This window comes from Pelodiscus sinensis, chromosome 16, assembly GCF_049634645.1.
Source record: "Pelodiscus sinensis isolate JC-2024 chromosome 16, ASM4963464v1, whole genome shotgun sequence".
Classification (NCBI taxonomy): Eukaryota; Metazoa; Chordata; order Testudines; family Trionychidae; genus Pelodiscus; species Pelodiscus sinensis.
In genome coordinates, this window is record NC_134726.1 from 31,456,296 (window position 1) to 31,470,360 (window position 14,065).

Consider the following 14,065-nt stretch of genomic DNA (forward strand, 5'->3'; position numbering starts at 1 on the left):
TGAATCTTATTTAGAGTTGAGGGTGCTGTGTAGACGCACCCTTAACGAGGCACTTGTTTTCATTACCTCCCACAGCAGTGAGTTCCACAAGTTAATTATACATGGTGTTAAAATGTGGCTCTAGGTGGCCTTCTCATTGTTTCCCCTGCCCTACTAGAACATACGAACAGCTATACGGGGTCAGACCAAAGGTCCATCTGGCCCAATATCCTGTCATTTGACTGTGGCCACAGTGCCAGCTGCCCCAGAGGGAATGAACAGAACAGGGAATCATCACGTCATCCATCCTCTGTCGCTCATTCCCAGCTTCGGGCAAAAAGAGGCCAGGGACACCATCCCTGCCCATCCTGGCTATTAGTAATAATCTCCTCTCACTTGTCTGTCCCTATCCCATGCCTTTAATTTCTCTATGTAAAGCAGAAGCTAAGTCCCCCCTCTGCATCCCTCGTGTCCATTTCTGTCTCTTCCGGCTCTCATGCAATCCCCCTGAAAATGAAGAGGATTGCATGGGAGTTCCTGAGGGTGGAATTCAGCCCATGGGTCTGTTCTAGCCTGTGGGGCTTCCTCACAATTCCCCTCTGCTCTTGCCTGAGCAAAGTAATTCCTTGCCATCCGCAAACATTGCTCCCTCCATCTTCATCCTCCCTTTCCTGCCTTTAGCAGTTTTGGGACCTAATTATGTCCTTGGTCTTCCCAGGAGCCGGAGTGGAGCTGCATTGCCAAGCAGAGGCACTGAGGCATTTTCCTGGGCACAGCAGGACTCAGAGCCCAGTGGGGAATATACAGTCTAGCCCCCTTCCACTGGCTGGCAGATGCTGCCCTGTGCTGGCTGGGCTGCACAGGGAGGTGTTAGCCAGGCCTGTTTGGCCCACAGAGTGCTGTCCGGTTCCCTAGCCTATGCCTTGGGGCTGCAGTGAGAATTTGGATTGTTTATAGTCTACAAGATTTCACCCACTGGAAACAGACATTTCCTAGAGCAGAGCTAGCTCAATGCCAGAATCTTCATCTGGTGCCAACCCCCGCTAATTTCCAGTGTATTGAATTCTGATGGGGTCTTAATTTGCCAACATGCAACCTCACCCGTGAGTATTGAGCTAAGCACTAACACATTCATTGCACCTCCTAGTGAGAGGGGGTGGATCCACTACAGAGCCCACGCTTCCCAAATGTACCACATCTTCACCGGCTGATGGGCAGGTTCCTTTAGGTTGCTGTCCACGGCCAAACTTTGCTTCCATGCCTGGAAAAAATTCACAAGCCCTGGGATTTTCCATGTCAAGCCACAGCACTGCGCCGGTTGTACCATGAGGGGTTGGATGAGACCTGAGCGGAAGCCTGCAGTGAAAGCAGGCCCTGTAGCTCGGGTTTGACAGTGACCGGGGGACCTTGAAGAATGTTTCTCTCTGAACTTATTGCAAGAGAGTCATCCACATCATGTGGCTGTGCCCTTGTGATGGGAGAGACAACCCAGCTGCCCTGATGTGACAGGTCTAGTCAGACTGTCACATGAGCCACTGCAAACAGAAACTGATTGGGCTTTTACCAGCACTGCGTAAATATCCCTCCTTACATGGTTGTACTGGGAAGGTGAGCTCAATGAGCCAGGTGCCTTAAGGGTCTTTGGGTCACATTCTCATCTCCTTCATGCCAGTGTAAAGCTGGAGTTAATCCTCCCAAGTGAGTGGAGTGACTCCAGATTTACCCAGCTGTTACTGAAAGTCTGGCCCTTTGTTCCTATTGTGACAGCTATGGCTTTGTTGTGGGAGTGCTAGGGGGAGAGACAGGGTTGATGGAAGCCCTGGGAAGTGCTATGAGCATCAAAGGCCTGGTTGGAACAATGTGTACATTTGAAGGTAAGTGGGTCTCCCAGGAAATCTCTAGCAGGAGGGAGGATGTCTGCAGATGTATCCCTTCCAGGTATGCAAGAACTCAGCGTTCTGAAGCTTCATCCTGAGAAGGTGCCTTTGTCTATGAAGTGCCTGTTCCCAGGATCAAAGGCCCAAATGGCATAAAGGAGAATCTTGCAGCTTCATGGGAGGGAGGGGGCGGGGAGTTCTTATTCTCAGCCAAAGGTGTTAGGAACTTGTAACCCCCGGAAAGCGCCTGTGTGGGGGTGAAGGACTGACCACCTACCAGAGCCCTCATGGATTTGGGGTGGTCTCTGGTAAGCATATTACAAGGATGGGGAAACTTTTCTGAGTTGGGGGCCGCACTCAAGTGAGAAACAAAAACAAAAAACCCCGCACTGGCATGGCCCCTGATGCCTCAAAAAAATGAGGTTTACAGGATCTTTCGAAAAAGGCTTTTCTTTTCGAACGAACCGCATCTAGACTGTAGTTTCACTTCCAAAATAGCGTTTTTCAAAAAAATGCTGTGACACAATTATGCAAATGCAGCACAGGAAATTCAAATCCCAGCTTCCTTTGCAATTTTGATATGTCTAGTTTACATCCCTCTTTCGAAAGAGAGATGTAGTCTAGACACAGGGTTATAAGGAGAGAGACATTCCCCACATTCCCTTCACATGCCAGAGCCTAGGGGAGCTAGTAGATTTTGTGTGCTCTAGTCCTGTAATGCAATGGTGTGGGGTGGGGAGGGGGGGAGTGCCAGCACAGACTCCCCCATGCTGGGGGGAATCCCTGAGCCTCAGGGGCCAGATCCTGGCAAGTCAGGAGCCAGATCTGGCCCCAGACCTGAGGTTCCCCACCCCTGGCAGATTAGCATGCATGCTGGTTCTTTGGTTGTGCTTAATGCTTTCACCATAAGAAAAAATCTGCTTGCTCAGAAAGAGTCATGTGGTAACTTTCAACAATGGGCAATTATGCTGCTTATAGCTGCAGAGGAAGGAAGGCTAAGCAGGAGGGGGAAGACAGTTTGACTTGTTGGGGAATTCTGATAGGGATCTGAACAGCCTAGAAATACTCTGCACTGGGGGGAGGGGAAGAGATGCACCTCGCCTCCGGTGTTCCCTGTAAGATGGCAGCCACCCATTAGCAATTCCACTGCCACCCAGCTGATTAGCAGAGTGCCCACAGCCTCCCACATCTGGCAGCATGTGTTTCTATTGATTGTTGTTGGGGGGCAGCCTCACCTCCCTGGCACCCCCAGCCGGCCATCCTGGGAATTAGCTCTCATTGGATGCCTCTCTCTCTAGGTGGTGTCCCCCTGCATTTCTCCTTGGTCACAGCCTCCTCTTCCAGACACAGCCCCCTCCAGCAGTGCCCAAATCCCCTTTCCAGGGGTGGTTGTTTACTCCACTCACACCCCAGGGTCCTCTCTTTGCCAGGGCACCCTATTCTCCTCGGAGGGAGCTCTCAGCTCCCCTGGACCCACCTTGCCTCAGTGACCCACTGTCAGTCTTCATCTAGCCCCTGCCTCAGAGCAAACTGCAGCCTGTAATGGCCACTCCTCACTGACAAAGGGATGTGGGCCAGCTACCCCTGCCTACCATGGCTGCCTCACTACAGCCTGCAAGCGAGCGAGCGAGCGAGCTTGCTTGCTTGCTTGCTTGCTTGCTTGGGCTGGGCTGGGCTGGGCTCCGAGGAGGAGCCTCCTCCTTTGCCTTTTGCCCTCACCCAGGTCCCTCCTTCTCCCTACCCCCAAGCAGCGGTCTGCTCTCCTATATATAGCCCCCAGCTGGGCCCTTATTAGCTAGAACTGCCTCAGCTGGGGATTTGCTCTCAGCCCCTGCTCCGGGCTGGGGTTTTGCCCTTAAAGGGCCAGTGCAGGGCAAGCACTCTGTCACAGTGGTGCACATCTCTTAGTGCACATAACATTTATTCCGCACATGATGGAAAAATATTAGAAGGAACATTTTTCCCCACCCAAATGAGGTGGTGGCTGGGGAGTCGGGTTCCTAGAACCAGAGCTCTTACTGGACCACAGAGGGGCAATGCAGGTGCAGTCACCAAGACCTGTGACACTGATCTCTTGGATAACCCTGTAGTACATGAGCAGAGTGGTCAGCTGGTCAATATGGCAGGGCGCACTGATGCCTGCTACACCTGCCAGACACTGCTGCGGATTGAAGCAGATTCCACCATCCAACAGTGGGATTCTCTGGACCAAACTGTTCTCAGTACATTGGTGTGACTCCATGGAAACTCTATACACCCCTTCCAGGTTACGGCATCCTGTGTCTCATCTGGGTCCAGCCCCAAATAACTACTGCCCTTCTCTTGAAAGAGGGTCCCTTTAATCCTGCTAGAAGCTTTTTTGACTGCGGACAGGTCTCCACTCCACGCGGCAGGTTGACTTAAGGTACACGTCTCCAGCTACATAAATAAGGTAGCTGAAGTCAACATACCTTAAGCCAAGCTTCTTGCTGTGTCCACAGTGGGAGGTTGAAGGGAGATTGTGCAGAATGTGAGCTTGGCAGGCAATGGTGTTGCACCCTTACTTCTGTGCTGCTGCTGGCGGGGCGCTGCACCTGGCCAGTGTCTGCCACTCTCTGGTGCCCACCTCTGAAGAACGCCAAGGCTACCCCGAGGTTAATAAGAACAGAATTTGGTGTATTCTGCATCACTACAACAGCACAACTCAGAATCAGGAACCCTTCTGGGCCCAAGCAACCGCGCTGTTCACCTTGCCTGGTGCAGGAAGGGCTTTGGTAATCTCTCCGCTGGAAGGAGCACTTGGCATGGCTTTCACAGTCCTGGAAATGTCATGGTTTAAATCAAAGCGGGTTTGGAGTTTTAAGCACACAGAGCAGGGAACCGTGGCATTCCTGAGGCTGGGGGTTTTGTTTGGCTTTTGGATGTGTTTCCGTTGGATCGGTTGTTCAAAAGTAACGCTCTCCTTCCTTGCTCCGAGTCTCACATGCCGACTTTTAGCTCAGAACGAAGTTCTGTGGGTCCGTCACTCCCAGAGAGCAGCGTTTAGGATGGAAATGCCCTGTGTGGCCATTGCCCTAGATAGCAAACACGCTCCCACACGCCAGCTAGCTCGACAGGACAGAATGGCGGAGTTTAGCTCCCTATGAGATTTATGGCAGGGTTTGGGGTTCAGGCAGGGCCGCCCAGAGGATTCAGGGGGTCTGGGGCAAAGCAATTTCAGGGGTCTCTTCCTGGAACTCCCTGTCTCAGACTTCAGACATTCTCGTGGGGGCCCCTGTGGGGCCCAGGGCCTGGGGCAAATTGCCCCACTTCTCCCCCCTCTGGGCAGCCCTGGGTTCAGGGTGAGCTGGGGATTCTGTGATGTTAACATCTCATTAGGTCAGCGGTTCTGGGGAGATTTCTGACACTTTGGGTCAATACCGCACCACTTCTGGGACTATTCCAGGCCCCCTCCACAAGGAAGAAGGAAACTTTCCCAGTCGCCATGAGCTCTGACTCAGATCCGAGGACATGGGGGTCAGTTCAGAGCTGGGAATTACAACTGGAGTGGGAGGGGTTGGGATTCTAGCCTGCGCTTTTGGCTGATGAGTTGATAAGATGATTATCCCGTTTGTCTGAGGGGAGCGAGGCAGATTTGGAACATGGCGTGGGGGGCGGTGGGTGGGAGTGAAGCAAGAAGAAACAGTGCTCTCTTTGCAGAAGGGCTGGCTGCTCGCTCATCTCAGCCACCTGCTGCCTTTTCCTTCAGCTCAGCCCTTTATAAAATCCATGTATATTTTATAGCTCTGGTTCCCCCTTTTGTTCCTCCCCAGGGTGTGGTAGGGCCGAGAGGCAGGGCTAGCCCAGGCTGCAGGACAGGCCCTGATCTGGCTGCTTTCACCATGGAGGCGGTATTGAATATGCCACAAAGACAGGAGCTGTGTAAACAGCCAGCTGGCTGTGGAAGTGGAAAACCAATCCAAAAAGCGGGGGTCTAATAGGAATGCCAGCCACTACCAGGGCACCAGTCCACAGCCACTGTCTTGCTCCCTGAACTGCGCAGGGGGCGTATCTTGAGGTCCTTGGGGAGGGGGGGAGTTGAGCCCTACCAAATTCATGCCCATGAAAAACATGCCACAGACCATGAAATCTGATCTCCCCCCGGTGAAATCCAGTGTTTTGTGTGCTTTTACTCTGTACTATACAGATTTCATAGGGGAGAAATCTGGCAGAGGCATGTAAATTAGACATACCGGCATAGTCAATGAAACAGGGATTTAAATATCCCCTGCTTCATTAGAATAAAAATGGCCACCGCGTTGTGCCGGCTCAGCTGTTTGTCGGCTCAAAGCAACAGTCAAGACGGGGGATTGGTCAGCAAGGAAAGCCGTTGTCGACCGATCCTGTAAACCTCGTTTCAGGAGGCATAAGGGATCGGTCGACAACGGCTTTCCTTGATGACCAATCCCCATCTTGACTGTCGCTTTGAGCCGACAAACTGCTGAGCCGGCACAACGCGGCGGCCATTTTTATTCTAATGAAGTGGGAGAGATTTAAATCCCCGCTTCATTGACTGTGTTGGTATATCTAATTTACATGCTTCTGCTGGCAGAGGCATGTAGTCTAGACATACGCCACAGCAGCTACCTTATTTATGTAGCTGGAGATGTGTACCTTAAGTCAACCTGCCGCGTGGACTGTAGACCTGTCCGCAGTCAAAAGAGCTTCTAGCAGGACTGAAGGGACCCTCTTTCAAGAGAAGGGCAGTAGTTATTTGAGGCTGGACCCAGATGAGACACAGGATGCAGTAACCTGGAAGGGGTGACTGGAGAAGCAGAGTCCCCTCACCTGATAGGACTTTGGACAAGGTAGCTGTGGAGGGGAAGGACTTTCATTGGTTTCAAACCCTTTTCCTCCAATTGCTGTGCCCCTGTTGCTAAAATAAACAAGGGCCTGGTTTCAAGAAAGCCGTTTGGTCTTTGTACTCCCCGCTGGTCACAGACTCCCATGGGGAAAACCTGCAGGTCCTGAACTCGGTCAGACAGTGAGGTACCGATGTAGCCCAGGGCTTGCTCTGAGGCTACATCTACACTACGAGTTTTCTCGGCAAAAAATACGCTAATGAGGGACTCGGTATGCCTCCTTTTTTGGGGCATAAGGATCTTGCGGGAAAAGGGGGTTTTGCGCAAAAAAAACCCCCATCCACACTGCTTGGTTTTGCACAAAAAGCCCAGCGCAAAAATGGATTGGCAGAAAATATGCAAATTAGATCACAATGCATGCAAATGAGTTTCTCATTTGCATATTTTTTGCCAAGAGAAAACTCGTAGTGTAGATATAGCCTGAGAGTGAAAGCTATGAAATTCCATCCTGAGAAAGGCACAAGGTCTGAGGAGGGAGCAGCTCCCACTGCAGCCTTGACCATCTACCTAAGGACACTAGCACAGAATTGCCCCTCTCTTCCACTGCCACACTTCTACTGGTAAAAAACTCAGGGCCAACCAGACCTTGCATGCATATCATCTCAGGTCACACAGGAAGCCTGTGGCCAAGCCAGCAATAGCAGCCAGTGCCTGACAGGCCTACCCCCTAACCACAAGGCTATTGGCCTTGCAAGACTCTGACTGCAGAGAGATAAGGGCAGGCTGAATTCCTCTGCAACCTCCCCACACTGCCTGGCCCTGATGAGCTGGCTGATGCAGTGAGAAACGACACAGCCCTGCAGGCAACCCCATGGAAAAGCCTTCAGGGAGGGAAAACCTTCTGGGGTACAATTTGCATCTCAAAGGCCTTGCTGCTCCAACCCTCATATTAGTGGGTCAGCTTTTGTTGGGTTTTTGTGTTTCTGCTTGTGCCTTCTTTATTCCAACGATTAAAGGCATAATTAGACCAGGGCAACTGCCAATTGTCAGCCAAGTAGCTGCAGTGCATCTTGGGAACTGGTACATTAAATTCCCCCAAAGCACTGGGCAGCAAGGCCAACTTAACTGTTCTGCAGGAGGGTGAGAGGAGGTCACCCACGGCGGCTGTGCACCCACAGGCTGAGATGTGGGAGCTTGGTTATTTTGCATGAGTCTGGGCTGCAGAATTGGGACTAAGGCCAAGTCCTTCCTGGCAAGTTACTGCACCGTAAATCAGCTCCCAGCACCATAATACCTGAGGTGTCCTCTCTAGCAAGGCACTTAATGAGCACTAAATCTGCAGTTGTTGCACTCTAAGGAAACCACCTTGACAAGAAGCATAGAGCTTACTGTGCTCTGGGTATAGCGCTGGGGGGCCAGTGTGGACTGTTGAATTGTTTGTTGCATTCGGACTGTCCTCCAGAAATGGCCCATAATCCCTCAAGTCCCCTCTGCTCATTGTTTGTGGAAGTTGCCTGTCTCCCCTGCAAGCATGCACACGTCCCCTTTCAGGGCTCCCTTTTGGACAGCCTGTATGTTGTGCTGATTTGCTCCGGATGAAATGCTTGTGCTATTGAACACAGAGGCAGGCGTATGTGTGTGTGTGAGTGAGAGAGAGAGAGAGGCTGAACGAAGAGCCAGGGAGGGAGGCTGGGGAGGCTGAGATGTCAGAGATTCCCCCTCCTCCTGCCCTAAGGAGGGGTTGTTTCCTGCTACTGTCTGAATTTACAAGACGGCATGTTGACTTCCCCCAAAATACACTGTCTCCACTCTGCATACACACACACCGTCACACTCTCCCTCCTTCCCCCAACTTCTGGAGAAAAGCAAGTGTCAATATAGCAGGATGGCCATGGGGCCATGGGATTGGGAACTTGTATCATGTGATGCTGGCTGCCCTATGCGGCATTGCAAACCCTTCCCAAAGCACCCTGCAGCCAGTTGCACGGAGGGATAGCTTCCATAATGCACTGCTCTCTGTGGTGTTGCAAGAGCTGCTAATGTGGACATGCCCCACCATTACAAGCGGCACAGTGTGGACACACAACAGCGGTTTCCCTCAGTGCTCTGTGAGCAGTGCTGTAACTACCAGTGCTTTACATCTGCCAGTATAGACATGGTCTTAAGAAAGCATCACAGGTCTCTAGGGCAGAGGCAGAAGGATAGCAGAAGGAGAAAGACACCATAATAAAGGCCCAACTTAAATGTATACTCCAAATTAAAAAACACAGTAAGAGAACCAAAAAAGTGCCACCGTGGCTTAACAACCAGGGAAAAGAACCAGTGACAGATAAAAAGATATCTTTGAAGAAGTGGAAGTCAAATCCTAAGGACCGTGAACTTTGTCAAATTAAGTGTAAAAATATAATAAGAAAAGCCAAAAAGGAGCTTGAAGAACAATTAGCCAATAACTCAAAAAGTAATAGTAAAATGTTTTTTAAGTACATCAGAAACAGGAAGATGGCTAAACAACCAGTGGGGCCCTGGGATAATCAAGATGCTAAAGGAGCCCTCAAAGATGATAAAGTCATAGCAGAGAAGCTAAATGACTTCTTTCTTCAGTCTTCATGGCTGAGGATATTGGGGAGGTTCCCAAACCTGAGCCACTCTTCTTAGGTGACAAATCTGAGGAATTGCCCCAGATTGAGGTGTCATTAGAAGAGGTTTTGAGACAAATTGATAAACTTAACCGTAACAAGTCACTGGGTCCAGATGGCATTCACTCAGGAGTTCTGAAAGAACTCAAATGTGAAATTGCAGAACTATTAACTGTGGTTTGTAACCTATCCTTTAAATCAGCTTCTGTGCCTAATGACTGGAAGAGAGCTAACATAACGGCAATTTTTAAAAAGGGCTCTAGAGGTGATCCTGGCAATTAGAGACTGGTAAGTCTAATGTCAATACTGGGCAAATTAGTTGAAACCAGTGCTTTTTTTATTAAAAAAAAAATGCCCGTACTCATTTCCCAGCTGGCTCTGGGGCACTCACACCGTGCTGAAGCCCAGCTGAGCAATGTGTCGGTTCCCTGAGCCCCCCAGCCCAGCAGAGCTGTGCACCATTTTTCAGCCCCCCTCCCAGCCCAGCTAAGCTACGTGCCGCTTTTCTGCCCCCCCCAGCCTAGCTAAGCCGCCCACTGCTTTTCTACACCCCTCAACCCAGCTGAGCTGCCCACCGCTTTTCTGCCCCCCAACTCAGCTGAGCCGCCCGCCCCTTTTCTGCCCCCCCAGCTCAGCTGAGCCGCCCGCCTCTTTTCTGCCCCCCAGCTCAGCTGAGCCGCCCGCCCCTTTTCTGCCCCCCAGCTCAGCTGAGCCGCCCGCCCCTTTTCTGCCCCCCAGTTCAGCTGAGCTACGCACCACTTTGCCACCCACACAGCCCAGCTGAGCCATGTGCTGCTTTTCTGCCCCATCAGTGGAGCCACAGGCTGCTTTTCACCCCCCCACCTGCCGGCCCAGCTAAGCCATGCACCGCTTTTCTGGCCCCCCACCCCCATGCAGCCCAGTTAAGTCGTGCACCGCCTTTCCGCCAGGGGAAAATAGCACAGTGCAAGTGCTCCCAGGCCTGGGGGCTGTGCCGGGGGGAAAGCAGCATGGTACGAGTGCTCCCAAAAAAAAGTGCCGGTATACCGTATCGGTGCGTATTGTCACAAAAAAAGCACCGGTTGAAACTTCAGTAAAGAACAAAATTGTCAGACACATGGATGAATATAATTTGTTGGGAGAAAGTCAACATGGTTTCTGTAAAGGGAAATCTTGCCTTGATGTTCGTCCATCGTGTTCGAAGAGGACCTTGACATCTAACGAGTTGTGGGCTGTCCACGGTGTGTCCGCAAATGGCTGATAAGGCCAATGCGGGCACGAAATGTTCTGCCACATGTCGGGCAGACATGTGTAGGCACCACTGTTGCAGCGTTTGCAACTCTGGCTTTACGGAGTGCTCGCTTCTCTTGTGCTATGGTTGTCCTTCTGGCTTCAGATGTTTGACAGCCTTGGTGGATCAGCATGCGCCATGTCGATCGGTCTTGTGCCAGGGTCTCCCAGGAGGTGGTGTCGATATCCAGGGACTTGAGAGAGGCTTTAAGCGTATCTTTGTATCGCTTCTTTTGTCCCCCGTGCGATCGCTTCCCTTGAAACAGCTCACCATAGAAGAGCTGTTTAGGGATGCGATGGTCTGGCATCCTTGCAACATGGCCAGCCCAGCGTGTCTGGGCTTTCATCAGCAGGGTGTGAACTGATGGCAGGCCTGCTCTAAAAAGGACTTCTGTGTCTGGCACCTTGTCCTGCCACCGGATCCTCAGAAGTCTGCGGAGACAAATCGTGTGAAAGTGGTTCAGTTGCCTAGCGTGCCTCCTGTATACAGTCCAAGTCTCACTGGCATACATCAGGGTAGTTAACATTACTGCTCGATAGACTTTAAGCTTTGTAGCAAGGCTTATTCCACGGCGGTCCCACACTTTGGTCAGCAGTCTGCCGAATGCAGAGCTTGCCTTGGCGATTCTGCAGTTGACCTCGATGTCAATTGTCACTACGCGGGAGAGGGTGCTGCCAAGGTATGTAAATTGGTCCACTGCTTGCAGCTTTTGTCCCTTCACTGTGATGGTGGGCTCTTGATGTTGGACTTTCGGAGCTGGCTGGTGCATCACTTCGGTTTTCTTTGTGTTGATGAGCAGGCTGAAGTTGTCACATGCTGCTGTGAATTTGTCCATGCTGGCTTGCATTTCCTGCTCTGATCCAGCATTCAGGGCGCAGTCGTCAGCAAAAAGGAGGTCTCGTAGCACAGTCTCCTTTATCTTGGTGACAGCCTGGAGTCTTCGCAGGTTGAACAGTTTCCCATCGGTCCTGTATCTCAGGCTGACTCCCAAGGAACTGTTCTGAAAGGCGTCTGACAGCATGGCTGAAAACATTATGCTGAACAGTGTTCTTTGAGGGGGTCAACAAATATGTGGACAAGAGGGCTCCAGTGGATATAGTGTGCTTAGATTTCCAGAAAGCCTTTGACAAGGTTCCTCACCAAAGGCTCTTCAGTAAAGTAAGTTGTCATGGGATAAGATGGAAAGTCCTTTCATGGATTGATAACTGGTTAAAAGACAGGAATCAAAGGGTAGGAATAAACGGTAAGTTTTCCAAGTGGACAGAGGTAACTAGTGGGGTCCGCCAAGGGTCTGTCCCGGGACCCATCCTATTCAACTTATTTATAAATGATCTAGAGAAAGGGGTAAACAGTGAGGTGGCAAAATTTGCAGATGATGCCAAACTGCTCAAGATAGTTAAGACCAAAGCAGACTGTGAAGAGCTTCACAAAAATCCAACCAAACTAAGTGATTGGGCAACAAAATAGCAAATGAAATGTAATGTTGATAAATGTAAAGTAATGCACATTGGAAAACATAATCCCAACTATATATACAATATGATGGGAACTAATTTGGCTATAACTACTCAAGAGAGAGATCTTGGAGTCATTGTGGATAGTTCTCTGATTACGTTTTTCTTCACTCAGCGCACAGTCAACCTGTGGAACTCCTTGCCAGAGGATGCAGTGAAGGCTAGAACTTTAACAGGGATCAAAAAGAGCTATATAGATTCATGGAGGTTAGGTCCATCAATAGCTATTAGCCAGGATGGGTAGGAATGGTGTCCCTAGCCTCTGTTTCTCCAGAAGTGGAAGACAGGGGAGTGATCACGTGAGGATTACCTGTTGTGATCCCTCCCTCTGGGACATCTGGTATTGGCCACCGTCAGCACACAGGATACTGGGTTAGACCCAGTATGGCTGTTCTTATGAGCATGCCATAGATCAGTGGCAGGGCTAGACTGCAAAAGGGATTTTGGCACTGATGGATTCCCATTGGTGCAAACCTCTAGTGTAAATGCTCCACAAAGAAGGGCTTGCGCTAATGCAAACCTACCTTGTTCTCATTCTTACAGTGCAGCAATAATCCCCAATGAAGACAAACCCATAGTAGGGATGTTAAGGACTAGTCGATTATCCGATAAGCAAATGCTTATTGGATAGTCAATTGACTAGTTGACTAGTCGATCCCCTTTCTCCCTTGCTGCTTCTATCAGATAGAGGCAGCAAAGGGGGGCAAGGAAGGGCTATTTCAAAGCGGCAGTGCCGCACAGCTGATCCCAAGATCAGCCGTGCAGCACTTTGAAATGCTTCTTTGAAACGCTGCCTCAGAATTTCAAAGTTGCAACACCAAGCAGAGCCCAGGATCAGCTTTGGACTCCAGCTGATCCCGGGCTCCGCGCGGCATTTCTGTGGAACCCGGGATCAGCTGGGGAGTCCCCAACTGATCCTAGGTTCTGCTGAAATGCCACGTGGAGCCCAGGATCATCTGGGGAGTCCCCAGTGGACCTTAGGCTCTGCGTGCCATTTCAAAACGGCAGCTCAGCATGGAGCCCGGGGTCAGCAGGAGACTCTGAGTCCCCCACTGACCCTAGGCTCCATGAGGGTGTTTCTGCTTTGAAATGCACAAGAGCTCCCACTGGCCCCAGGCTGCATGCGGAGTTCCGCATTCCTCCTTTGAAATGTACAAGAGACCCTATTTCAACGGAGGAATGCAGAAGTGCCTATCAACTAGTCGAGTAGTCGATGGAAATTCCATTGACTAGTCAACTAGTAAATTAACCGCTAGTTAACATCCTTAACCCATAGTCTCCAGTGCCCTAACATATCAAGCTGGCAAGCAGAGCCAGTGAGTGCTACTCTGGCCCTGACTCTGCCACCGGGTTTTTGTGTGTTCTTGGGTAAGTCATTTAATCACCCCGTTGCCTCTGTGTTTTTCATTGATAAAAACGATAATAATACTTCCCTACACTCTAGCATGTCATGAGACTGGCTGGAGAGTCAGTATGGCTTAGGCACTAGCGCACTGGACTGGAACGGAGAAGAAATAGATTCTCTTCCCAGCTTGGTCACAGACATGCTGAATGACAGACATTTTGCCTCTGAGCCTCAGTTTTCTCATGAGTGATGATCATCAGTGTCTTTGAAATCCACGGATGAAAAGCACCACACAAAAGCTAGGTAATATCAATTTCTGTAAAACTTTATCAGTGTTTAAAAGCCAGCAAACTGGGAACCAAGGGTTATAAAGGAAAAAATACCCCTGTCAACACGGCATTAGAAGCCTGATTGCAGCACCCATGTTTAAATGTGGTAGTAACCCTGGCTGTGTTCTTAATGTGGACAAGCCCAAGGGGGCTGTTTTTGATCCGACTAACACAAGTGTAAAAAAAGAAGAACTCTGCAGAAGCCAAGAGCATTGAACTGGAATGAGATCAGGAGCAGAGCATCTGAGTCACTAAAGGAGACCAGAAGGACTCCCCCCAAACACATATTCTTAAT